Consider the following 13,484-nt stretch of genomic DNA (forward strand, 5'->3'; position numbering starts at 1 on the left):
CTCAGCTCCAGGAGCAAGGAGAAAAGAATGTACTGAAGAAAAAACAAACACAGATCTGCAATGATAAGATCAGAACTGGCACTTACATTTTTTCTCCTTAAATGAATGCAGATTCTGACTGTTGTAGGTTAATTTTATAGACTTGACATTAACTTTTGGGTGGTGTCGTTTATTTGGACAGTTCTTGTACTGATAACTGGAGTCAGGTTTATAAAAATGCTTTCACTCAGCCAACAAATCCTGCAGTTAACCAAGAAACCTAAAAGGAACTATACTTCAAGAGTACTTCTATTATTGTATTTCTTTAAATACTCTGAATGTGTACTTTTCTTTTACATTTGTCTGTAAATCTTTCCCTGTTATTTTTTTTTTCACCTGCCGTTTGAGTCACTAACAGGATAAGTGGAGGTTAAAAAGGCAGTTTTCACCTCACTGTTGGCACTGCAAAGTGAGGTGAACACTGAGGATTATACAGCGAAGGAGCGGCTCCTTCCTTGGCTTGTCTCCTATTCCCTTCCACCTCACCCACCAGTGTAATTTTCCCCATCCTACTTAGCAGAGCTGAACAGAGAGATGTCAGCAGCTTGTTGCAAGATTAATTCAGAATCATCTGGTTTGTGCAGCCAGTTTTCACTTCTTAAGGTTGAGTTCACAGTTCCTTTTGTGTCTTCAACAGTAACTAGAAAAAGAGGTTGATAGAAATGCTAAACAAATATTTTTATAATTTGTGTTACAGTAGAGCAGGGAGGCCAGATTGGCTGTGGAATGGTGCTGACACTTTGTAGGACATAGCTGTCCTTTCTCCAAAGAGATTTCAGCGTAAAAAGTGACAGTGAAAGAAATAAAGTATCATATGAAATGCCCAATAGCTGATCTAAAAAAGATTTATGTTTATTTTTGATTAATACAGTAATATGTCTCCCATACAGTAATATGTGTCACATCATAAAGAAGGAAGTTACTTATCAACAGCTAGTGTTCTTTGTTGTTTATATTTCATGTGGTTTTATATATTTTCTATGTACTTGTATGGTGTAAGGACACATATGTCATAAAGATCTTAGCACTAAGACTTTTTCATTTCAGTAGCTTTTGCACCACCTCCCCTTATGTTCCACACAAAGGGGTGTACACCACCCTCCACACCCAACCTATTTTATACACTGTGGTTTCCATTCGCCTGCAGAAACCTGTTGATCAGAGAGACAGATGGTGGAGAATCAGTAATAAATGTGTATATGGACAATGCATCTTGAAGTACTCTAGTTATCAGTAGGTAACAGTTTCTTCCTTTCTTGAGGGAACATTTATGATTCATTCATACTATAGGTACAGCACTCCTTAATCAGCCTGGAGAGGAGAAGTGCATCTCAAAGTCTTTAGTGAAAGGCGATTGCGAGAACTTTCTAACAAATACTAAGTCATGTTGATATAGTGAAATGGTGCACAAAACTGAAATGGTGCACTACCAGGTTAAGGTGAACTAAAAGTTTAAGCATATGTGCTATACTTATAGATGGTTGTGAGCTTCTACAGGAAGGCCACAGAAGTATCCTGACCTCTTCTGCAATGTGCCATGATTGTTGATTATTGGTTCAGCTTAATGATTTCATGGCAAGAGAATCTATCATCCAGTTTGACGGTATGAATATAGAGATTAGGATTAGCATAGACACAACCATGAAGATCCTCAAGTCGGTTTCTGTTGAGTGACCAAAGGGCAGTGATTTTCTAACATCTAGGGCCTGCAGTGATGCCCTGGCTCTGGGTGCACAAACCAGTGAACTGTCTGGCTCAAGTACAACTTTTGAAATTTTAAAGAGATCCTCAAGGAAACCTTGCTTGAAAGATGACTCTTAGAGGAATCTGCCATAAATATCTGGATTTTCCCTACATTCCTTGTTGGAGAAATAAATCTCAGAAAAGTTGCTTCATGAAGAGAAGAAAAAAAAATAATTCAGGAGTGGTTCTAGGAGCTCTCATTTTAATCCCACCTTACCACTACCCTTTGGGAAGACTTTGCTGAGAGTGAACTGATGTCAGATGCTTCAGTGATCAGTCTTTCTGTACAGGGGCAGAGGTCACATACTGCTAGTTTTGTTATGGATTCATCCACTGTAACCTCATAATAGGAGTCTAGGGGCTTGTCTCTACCCGTATCTCATCACATAGAAATTGTGGGGTCTTGAGTTGAATTTGTATGTCAGGCAATGTGCTGCAAAGAATTCCTCTGTCCACTCTTAGTGCAACAGGATGCCTGTAGAGCCAAGGTTCATACCAGGACTAACAGGAATGCCAGCCTCATCTTACATAAAATGTTTGAGAAAGACAGATTCTAGTACATACTGTAATACCATTTCTGTATTGCCAGTCATTTAATGAAATGTCCAAAATTTGAATAAGTTCAGTGGAACGGCTGATTTCACACCATGACTGTGACACATACATCATAAGGAAGTGGTGCGGCCTTTTTCTCAAAAACAAACAGGATTTTCTTAATATAGAAATATAGTATTATTCCTAAAGCATCTCTGTTTCTGTTCACCTACCATATAGCAAGAATTTTTACCTACAGCTCTCTCCAGCTTGCATTCCTATTGTAGAAGTAGATAAACAGGTTACATATCCTCATGTTGTTTAATCACTTAAATTTATTTGGCTTTTAAGCTTTCTTCCAGGAAATAGAAAATTTTCCAAGTGTTTGAAATTTCAACATACCAGTTCTTCACCTCTTGTAGTACCAATTGCTCTGCTGCATGCACTCACTTGAAAGCTATCCTTGGCAAAAGCGGACAGGTTTCTAGTTTCTAAGTGGTGGTATTCATAGGCTTCAGGAACTCTTTTGTGTAAGTACTTTGAGCCAGATATCTAACCACTCAGTTTCACTGTTAATAAAATCAGGGAAATACAGCTTAGAGAAACCCTTGGGGCAGGTGCCTTATGAAATGTAGCCAAACCATGCTAGGAAAACGTTCTGAAAATCTCAAACAACAGGTGCTATAAAGGTGCAGACTTTAAGGGTGTGTTTCACAGTCCTTAGGCATTGAGGTCAAATGACTTTGGCAATGCCAGTGCTGGCTTGGAGGACTTGGAGTTTGCTCTGCTAATTGTTAATATTTTTAATGATTGTAGTATTGTTTTATTTGCTAGTGATCATAGGTACTCTTGTTATCCTGTGCATTCTACACTTGAAATGCTTTCCTGACTCATCTGTGTGGCCTCAAACTGTAATTCAGCAGCACCTGCTTGATGATAAACATGTACTTACGGCCTTTCTTCTGTACTTAAACACTCCAGTGCCTTGCTAAGCTGTGATCCTCACTATCAGCAATGTGCTGCCATGCAAGTTATCTAGATCCCTGAAGTGACTATGGCATTATCACTAAACTGGTATGACTTTTCAAAGTCATAGCAGTAACAATGAGCACAGGGCATTCAGTATTTCTGCTAAATGACCAATGTTTCAAGAAGCAGAAAAATGTTTAAATACTTGAGGAATTCAAGAGAAGATCTGTAGCCATAACTAGATGCAAATTCACAATCTGAAGAAAAGTGTCAGGTGTTGTGTCTAATTTGCACTTTCTCAGGCTTATTTCCTTTGGAGAGTTCATACATGAAGAATTTTTTTGAAAGAATTGGTGCTTTAGAGAAGGATCTTCAGCTAAATTTGCTTAGAATAAATCCCTTTGTTTCTGGGAATATCCTTGCTAGACAAAGATGCTAATTTATTGCATGTGTATTTTGAAAGCTATGGACAGATAAGGCTGGTGGAGGAGAAGTTCTTCAAAGTCAGAGGGTAGGCTAGGAATTTATTAAATTAATATCACTTTGAGAGAGCAAATCAGACCAAATTAAAGAACGTGAGAGAAGAAAAAAGCATTGTAAAGAACTAAGGCTCAAATAAATAACATTAGGGGACAAATCTTAGTCCTTGATCTCCCAACGGAGTCTCCAGAGGAAGACAATAACAAGGAAACAAAGCTTTCCATTATATTTAATCCTGAAACTGAACAAAACAAGAATATGGGTCCCATCCTCCTCCCATTAATTGTGGCAAGCTCCAGAAGAGTAATTTACATTTCAGCTAAGCCCTTGCTGTTTCAATATCTGACTTGCAAAATTCTTCCTCATAAATAACGTTGGAACAGGCATGAAGAGCTGAAGCCTAGCTGCCCTTGCTTTGCAGTTACATTAACTTAGAAAGGAGCTTGATGGTTTTGAATTGCACCAGAGCAACATCGCAGGCAAATTAAAGTCATTCCTTAAGCTAAATCGTCCTTCATGAACTTATGCAGACCACTAAAAAATTGTCTATCCTGCTTGATATGGTAGCAAGCCAAGACTGTTTAAGCTATCTGTACCCTATTCACAAATGCTGCCAGCTCCTTGTTCCCACACCTGTGTTGCACAGGGTCATTTTTTTGTAGCTCTGGAGTACAAAAAGGGATTGTGCTGCCATACCAGGTACATTAGGCAGTCATTACAGGTAATTAATTTTTTTTCAAAATCCACAAAGCTTGGGACTGTTACTTCATGGGGAGTAAAAAAGCAGCTGGAAGCATTCAATAATCCACATATTCATGGAATTAACTTTGTCACTAATTGCAGTAATTTACATTGACATTCTATTGTGGTGCTGGGGATAGGCAGAGGGGTGGGAGAGTCATATTGTATATTTATATTGATGTTGTGCACACTTTCAGGGTAATGCATGTTATAATGCATATAATATTTATATTTGTATAATTATATGCATCACTTATTATCTCATTTTTATATATGCTCAGTCCTTTGAAGATGTTAATTATGTTGTCATTTACCTTACCTATGCCTTCACTTACTTACTGTATTTAAGGAGGAAAGAGCACAGACTTTCCCTGGGGTAATTCCATATAAGGGCTACCTGTCTAGAAAAAAAGGCTGTAGCTGTCTTCTTGCTAATAAGCAAAAGTAATAACTATTTGTGAAAGAAAACTTAAACTAGTGAAAGAATATTTGAACTAACAGCCTGTGTGTTCCTCTACTGGACTAGTGAGATATACAGTGTTCGTCACTTGAACGTTTAGCAGGGAGCAGTTCCATTGCCCTTGTGCTATTTGTGCAGGGGGATCCAACCCGGACTGTAAAAACTCAGCTGTATTCCAAGGATGTTCAAACGTGGAATATTTAGCTGCTAAACACAGTTGATTAAGCCAAAGTTATAGAGTGAATTCTTGGAAAGAAACCGCTTATTTAGCACAGCAACTAATTAATGTTTAGCATTTATTCCGCAGCCAAAAGAGATCCCCACATACCCTTAGCATGTTTTATTCATGGTCTCATCTTCTGATTTTAGTCCTGAAATCTTCTAGATCTGGCACACGTCAGTAAGGCAATGGAGAAGGCATGATTGGAGCCTCCATGGAAAAATCAGAGAAAAGCTTCCACAAATGTCTTCTCTGAACAAAAAGAGATAAGGGAGAGAGCTGACTCACTAAACCTCTGATCTTTTGCAGTACTCAACTGTTAGCTCACTCTCTGGTTCTCTCCAAGAGACACCTGCTTTAGAGGTATGAGCTCTAAGCACTGTAATTTTGAGCCAGCTGTTGTCTCTAGCTTTGGGGTCCAGGAGCATAGCTTCTATTTAGCAATATCTGTGTTAATAATGATCTTTTGGCACCTCTTTTTCACTTCCCATTTCTAGATGAAGACACTCTTTTTCCATAAAACCTCGACCTTGTGCCTTCTGTGCAGCCACATGAAGCTAATCATAACTCTTTAGGAAAAAGGCAATGGAAGGCTGGAATCCTGATCCTGGCTGTGGTGATACTCTCTGCATCATTTTGTAGCAGAGCTAATGCTTTCTAATGAAAGGTCTGTAGGTATGGAAAAGGGTAGCCTAAGATGGAGCAAGGTTTTCTTGCATAGTCACTACCTAAATTATTTAAAAGAAAATTATGAACATAGAGGAATCCTTGACAAAAACTGCTCCATTGAAAGGTCTTTCACTTTTTTTTTTGCTGATTTGAGAACAGCACTATTGAAAAAAATCTTGTTTATGTGAAAAGAAACTCTCTCTGAGAAGCACACTAATTTCACTGAAATTACCAGGGAGAAGTTATCACAACACTTATTTCCAAAACACTGTCAAATAGGTTTTATTTTGCCTTTATAATTTTGATTTTTAGATAACATTACAATTTTATACAGTTGGGAAATCAACTCGGATAAGAGTCAAAACCAGACCATTCAGTCATAATGCAATCAAAAGTTTCCTTAAGACTGAAAAGTTTTTTCAGAACATTTTGTTTCAGAAGTTATTTGGAGAGCGGTGACATTTTGAGTTCCGAGTCAATATGAGGCAAAAGTTTAAAGTCTTGAAAGAACACAGTGTTTCCTGTGGGTCTCATGCCTTCTGCACCCAGGCTGAGCCCAAAGAATTTTCAAAATTGTGTCGCTCACTTCTATGGACTAAGGCTGGTAAGAGGAGAAACTGAGTTACAAAATATGCTTCTTGAAAATATCATGAAACACTATTTGTAGGAAAAAGGTGCTTATTGAAAGAATTCTTTGTTCCATTGTGTGGTAGGTGAAATAAAACAATTGATCATAACAGTAGATATACTGTATCAGAGTTCTGGTTTTGGACTATGTTGGTGGGACAAAAATGTTTCTACGCAGTTGCTGGTTTTGCACCAGGATTTGTTTTACAGAAAGCACTGAAGCTGCAACATGACTTGACAACCCTGTCAATCTAATACCTGGCAGCTGCCAAGAAGAGCTGTTCCACCCTATTCTCTTACCATATGCCTTATGTACTCAGCAGTTGTTTCAAATTCCAGGATTTGGTGGCTGGCAGATACTGGTAAAATGGATCCTTCAAAGAAGATGAAAAATTGTTGAAAAGAGCTTTCTGATAGATGAGCTAACTTGGTCAGCTGTCTCTTGTGGCTGTATTATTCAACCAACGCAAAACCAGACAGCAGGGGAGTGAGCAAAGAGCCCCTCTCAACAACAATTTCAGCATTGCTATAGCCTCAAACCACCTGTTAAATGCAAGAAATCTCCTGTCTGCTAATCTTAGCAGCATAAAACAGTTGCCCCCCAATAAGAAGTCACAATCTCAGAATGTATACTTGTTTACGCATGGAAGCAGTAGTCCCAGCAGTTATCTTTTCTTCAAAGAATACCAATTTAAGTAGCCCATATAAATAAAGTAAATCTTCACTTTGCAGACAGAGGATGGGACCATATGTTCAGGGTTTCAAAAGATGGTTGTAGCACACCTGGAAAAAGAGCTAATTTCACAGAGGCTCTGTTTGATGTTTTAATCAAGAAGTGGTTCTGAGGTTCTCCATGACACCTATGTCTGCATCCGTAGGAGGTTTGACATGCTACATAGAGTTACAACTGTTATGCTACAGAATGTAGATCTTCTATATATGGGAAATATCTCAGTGATGCTAGGAAGCCCTATTTTGGAGAAAAAAGAAAAGATTTTGAAATCAGGAGAGCAAAACCTGAAGAGGGAAACAGAACTGCTGGTAGTGGGCGTCAGTAGCCACATTAAGAGAATTCTGATCTGTTAGTTTGTAAGAAAGGCATTAGATGCCATGCAGCAAGCCTCCAAGCCAGGAGTATCTTCCTTGGGAATCACTGTTTTAGTTTTGGACACTTACTCTATGTAATGAAGTTATATTGTCATTGCTGCCAATAATCCTTGGCCGAGTGCTGTCCTTTGAATTCTACACTGGAACCCGCAGCTAATTTCTTAATCTTCATCTGTGGTTTATGATTAACATGGATATTTGTTGTCTGGCAGTGGGCTATTTGAATGTGGTTCTGAAGCTTTGACAGTGAGGCTGCTTGGCGGAGAACTGGACTTTTGGGGACTACACAGCTTTATGCAGTGCTGTGTTACAAATTCCCTGATATAGCTATAAGCAAATTGATGCATCTGCACATCATAGAAGGAAGTCAGGAAAAGTTGCTAATGAAATCACAGGAGCAGCATAGTCTCATTAGCACAGTGCTACCTATTATTCAGGTCTAATTATCTGTAGTGGAACATCAAGATTACTAGGGCTTTTCTGATTCTGGTTCCAGAGCCACCTTGGCTGGTTCTGTCTCAAGGATCTTTCTGTGCCGTGCTACTGGGTGAGGCAGACATATTCTCTGATGTTGGTGTGGTTTTGTTTTTGTGCCCTGCTCAGATGCAGAACATACCTCCCCTCTCCTAGAAGACATACCTCCTCTCCTGCACAGAAAGCTTCTCTCTATTTTCTGCTATTGTTATTTCCGGAGTAGAGCGTTTTGACCAGTCCATGAGATCCCTGTTTGGAAGCCGCAGTTTCTGAGTTAGATTGTGAACTCTGGGTATGGGTTTGTTTCAGCTGTATCTCTGATTCTTTATTTATGCTGTTTACTATTGTCTTGGTATTTTGTACTTGATTTTTCTTCCATTTGCTCTTTCTGGGATAATCCAATGCAAGTCTGTAAAGGAAAATGTGGATTTCATCTCATCAGAGCTAGTTGAAGCACACTTACTACCTCTGCGGCTCTCTACTCTCAGCCCCATGCCTCATTAGCCCTCCACAAAAGTAACTATGCTTTGCCAACTTTAAACAGGAATATTTTCTAGGAAACCCATTTTCTTTCATTGCAAGACTGGTACTTCTTGTTTGATGACACTTGGGTTTTTTTAGGCCTCAAGCTGTCCTATATTTTCAATAATTATAATGCAGCAAAAAGTACTTGACATGAACTTTAAAGTTCCCCAAATCTAGAAGGCAAATAGGGCCACCTCTTGCCCTTGTTTGTTTCCTTTTGGTTTCTCTCATTTTTTTTTCAAGCCAAGATCATGAATTTTCTTAGCCTGATTGGGCTGAGCTTCAAATAGTTCGGTATGAGGAGATGGAAGCTGAAAGAGTTCAAGGCTCCTGTGAATTGTTTCCCTGAATTAAGTGGGTTTTTGTGTGATTTTGTGGTCAGGGAACCACAAAGTCATTTTAGCCACCTGGGAGCATCCTTCCCCTTCCCTCCCTTCATATTGTACTGAGACCCAAATGACGAAGATACATGCAATGTGCTGCTTTTTAGTGGGTCAGTGTCTTCACAAAGCATACCTTAGAATTGTCTCACCATCTATGTAATATGTACATGCATAAAGCCCACTGTGATTTATCGTCAAGGGGTACTGACTGAGTATTTCAGAAATGGTAGCATGGTTTATGGCCTCAGGGCCCATAAATGACTTGGGTTTCCTTAGTTCCTCCACACATGAGCAGGAGGACTGCAGGCACAGGCATGTCTTTAGTGAAGTATAGGTAAGCCTTAGTGAATAGAAACCTTCTAAAGGTATCTGGAAGTCCTGTGTAGCACAAGAGAAAAATTTCCTTCCTTCTTATCAACTGGATTGTTCAGGAGCCTGACAGGAAATTTTTCTCTTAATCATGCTGTGAGTAAATAAATGCCCCCAGCCCTCAGTTTGTCCATGAAAAAGAGGTCTCACAACACGTAGCTCACATGGTGTGTTAAAAAGCAAGTAGCTTCACAGAGTTATATCGGTACCTATGTGCACAATATCTATAGTGGGGGAGTTACATGGTTCCCATATTCTACGAAATGCCCCTTGAACACTGATTTCCTATTGGGGTGAGGGACAAGAATACTCCTGTACCTCCCTCAGATTGCTTTCTCACCAAATGTAAAGACGCAAGGGGGAAATCCAGCTTGTTTCAATCAGGTCTTCAGTATGGATAATGTAGGAGCAGGGACCCTGCTGGAACATGTTGTGCTGTTCGGATCTCTGGTCAAAACAGTTTATTTCCTTTGAATGCCTAGTGCTAATACCATCTAATTTCCTTATATCTGATTAACTTTTAATGCTCCTCAGCATTATTCTTTTCTCTAGAACACTTCAAAGCCTCATGACCAGTAAGGTTTGAGTGCACATTTAAAACTTATACACTTTGAACGGTCTTGGACTTTTGGGACCAGTAGGAAATACATATCATATCTGTGCTTCTTGGAGTCACAAGAATTAGAAATTTGCTGAATTAGAAATGCTTGAATCAGTTGCAATTAGGAGAGTTGTTGGAAAAAAACCCCATATTCTCTCTGGCGCTGAAATTGCAAAATGAGAAGGCAGTTCTTCTGGAAGCAGTTTTAGACAGGGAAGAACCTCACTTCCATGCATGATTAATGAGAAAGAAAACATAAAATAAAAAACCTAAGAGACAGTCTTGAATTAATATATAATAGGCCGATATTAGAACAAACTCAGTGATTTCCACTGAATAATGCAGTTTTATATTGTTCAGGTGGGCTGAATTCTCTGGAATGAAGTTCACATATTAAATAGCTGAAAAAAAATTTCCATAATAGAGCAATTCTTAGACAAGTGTACTTGTAAAATGATACAGAATGTGAGCTGGAAATGTCACTGAGCCACAGCTAATATTAAAAAAAAAAATAATTTATCTCTCCAACAGAAACCTCTTGAGTGACTGCAGAAGGCAAGAGGGTTTGTCTGTCTGAAATCCGTATTGTGGCTGCACTTTGTGACAGTGCAGGTAGATTCTGCTTCTGACTAAGGCTGTTTCATTTACAGGCATTACTGTATGGGAACAGTTTGGTTACAGAGCTCCTTTAGTACTATTATAAGAACATAGTGGAACAGATTATGATTATTAACAGTTATGTGGCTTCACAGACACCCTTATACCTGTAGAAAATACAGTTCTTACCTAAAACCCCCTTTTTCTTTCACTCCCAACACCCACAGAGCAATACACATCCTCACTGACAGTACTGACACAGTTTTGGAGGTTCTTGGATATGTTAGTTTGGTATTACAACACAATAAAAGAAGTTAAAAACAGTACTATCCTCTCCCCTGAACTGTGATTTCCCCAAGAAATTCCATCTTTGACTAATAAATGGGCAAGTGAGAGTTTGGAAGTGTTTGGTGAGAGTTGGCAGAAGGGAGCATTCAAAAACTGAATACCTCAAAATCGTTGTTTATCTTTCAGCTGTGAAGTAACTAGTGTTTCTCCCCAATATTTGCTGCTTGTGATTCAAGTGGCTGAGGGTCTTAGATGCCCACAAGAATTTTGTTTTTCTCCTCATTTTATTCTTTGACTTAATAAAAGACACTGCCTCTGCCAATTCAGCTGCCCTCGGTATTTCTTTTAGCTTCATCCTTTTTTTGAGAAGCTAAGGCCTTGGTAAACATAGGTTTCTGATGACGTATTCTTAAGCAGATGGAAATCAATATCTTAAAGTTTTTTTTGCAATGTAAAGTCCAGAGTCTCTGAACATCTCAAAGGAATGCCAAGGTTTTAGCAAGTGAACTATATGGCAATGCAATCTTGTTATTTCCTTGTTTATCTTCATCTCCTGCCTCTAGGTGTAACCTGAGTTTGCTCACAAGCTTTGAAAGATATATGTAAGAAGTAGGTGACCAGTCCAGTCTTGAGTTCATAGGCTGGTGAGATCAGTCAACAAGCATTTAAAAAATTTGTAAGGGGTCACCAATTTCATACTGGGAACTCTCATATCTTTGAGGCATGTGGTAAAACTTGTTCTGTATTTGCCAGAAAGCAACTTTTATCATAAAATATATAGCAAGCTGAATTAGAAGTGAGTTTACTTTTGGGGCATAGATTGTTACAGGTGTAAAAAGAGAAACTGGAATCGAGGCTGCTTAACAGAAAGGCTTACCCAAACCTCAGCTCTGGTGACAGGCTGTAACGAAGCAACCAGTCACCCTGCTGTATCTATTCCCCTGAAAAAAGAATTTTTTTTTTTTTTAGTTAATATGTCATTTGCTGTATGTTAGTGAAAATACGCTTATACTACTAAATTTGAACGTGCTTTGTTCTTTTCATTCATAAAGGACTTATTTTCATACAAGGTAAGTGTCTTTGTATACTAAAAAACAGTGGTGCTACTTCCAAGGTAGTTAAAAACCTGACAATAGACTTTGCAGCCAATTTTCTATGTCTGTCATTTCATAGAAGATCCTGGTTAAGAAAGGTAGGGAGTGGCATATCCTGCCCATTCCTTGATAAGGACAGAAGGCTCTAGTTTGCAGGAGCATTGCTGCTTGTACGTTTTTTGTCCAAACAATCATAGGTCCAAACACCACCCTTGTGTGTGGAATGGTAATGTCATTAGAGTGCCCAAGCTGAGTACGAGTTAAAGACTGGTGTTAGACTAATAGGAGTCCAAGAGAGGGAGGATCCTGAAGACATTGACCTCCTAAATAAAAGGAAGATGGGAATTACAATTACTTATACAAGAGGCAATAGCTTATATGCATTCTTTAAGCATTTCAGCTAAAGCTGTAAATAAGCAATTGCTAAGAAAACATCTGATGGCATCAGGAGTTCCTACATTAAACAAGGCACAAAGCTGAAATCTGCTACCTCATACCACAGAACAATACCCTTTACTGGGTTCATTTAAAGGACTATTTGCCTTCATCTTACTTCCCTGTCAAACTAAAATGAAAATGAAACCACTTTCAGAAAACTTAACTGCAGGAGCAAAATCTAGAATTTAGGTAGTTATAGATATGCCAGGTCTTGACATATCTATAAAAAACTTGAAAAAAGTTCAGATAAGTAATGGTCTTCCTTCTTCAGGCCTTACCCTGCTCCACTCCACTCTACTCCAGACAGGGAAGGTAGGAAATTTAAGTGCATTCACTGCTCTTGCTGTGCCAGCACTGATAGCACCCCCCAGAGAGGCAGATATTAAGTCCTGGTGTCCTGCAGAGTAAGAGGGACCCCTTTCCCTTTGCAAAGAACCACAAGTGCTGTCTGTTTAGCAGCATTCCTTTGCACACAGTGTGGCTGAAAAAAAATCCCACCAAAAATAATTTAATAAGGGCTTTTATCAGCATAAACCTCAGGCAGAGAAGGGCATTAAAAATATGACATAATGTAAATACTGAAGTTATTGATGAGCCCACAGGCACCCAGAGGTCTGGGGTTTCTATAATGATTTGTCACAGAAAAGAAGGAAGGCGGTTGTGATATCATTGGGGTAAAGTTGTGACCCAAAGCAGGCAACCAGCAGTGACTGTCCACATCAACTGCCTATGGCTAAGAGGAACTTAACTGCTAAAGAAAATGTGGAGAAACTCAGCTAAGAATGAGAGGCCTGTTGATCCAGTATTTTCTACCTAGTTTAAAGAGGTGAAGTAGCAGAGATTTATCACCACTCCAGCCTCTTTACAGTATTGGAAAACCGAAGGCTGATGTCTGGTACGTTTCTAGCAATTTGGCATTCTAATACAATAAAAATACAAGGTAGAACTGAATACTTAAGTATTTACTCCTAAATAACTAAAAGTACAGGAAAATGTGGAGGAAAAAAGTTGTATCTCCTGATTAGGGCAAGACTTTTGGACTCAAGGCCTCTCAGTTCTGTATCTTAGCCACGCATTGCCTAGGCCCAGGGTTGTTAGAATATTCTGCTTATTGAATACCCTGAAC

This window comes from Falco naumanni, chromosome 2 (assembly GCF_017639655.2).
Source record: "Falco naumanni isolate bFalNau1 chromosome 2, bFalNau1.pat, whole genome shotgun sequence".
NCBI classification, from domain to species: domain Eukaryota; kingdom Metazoa; phylum Chordata; class Aves; order Falconiformes; family Falconidae; genus Falco; species Falco naumanni.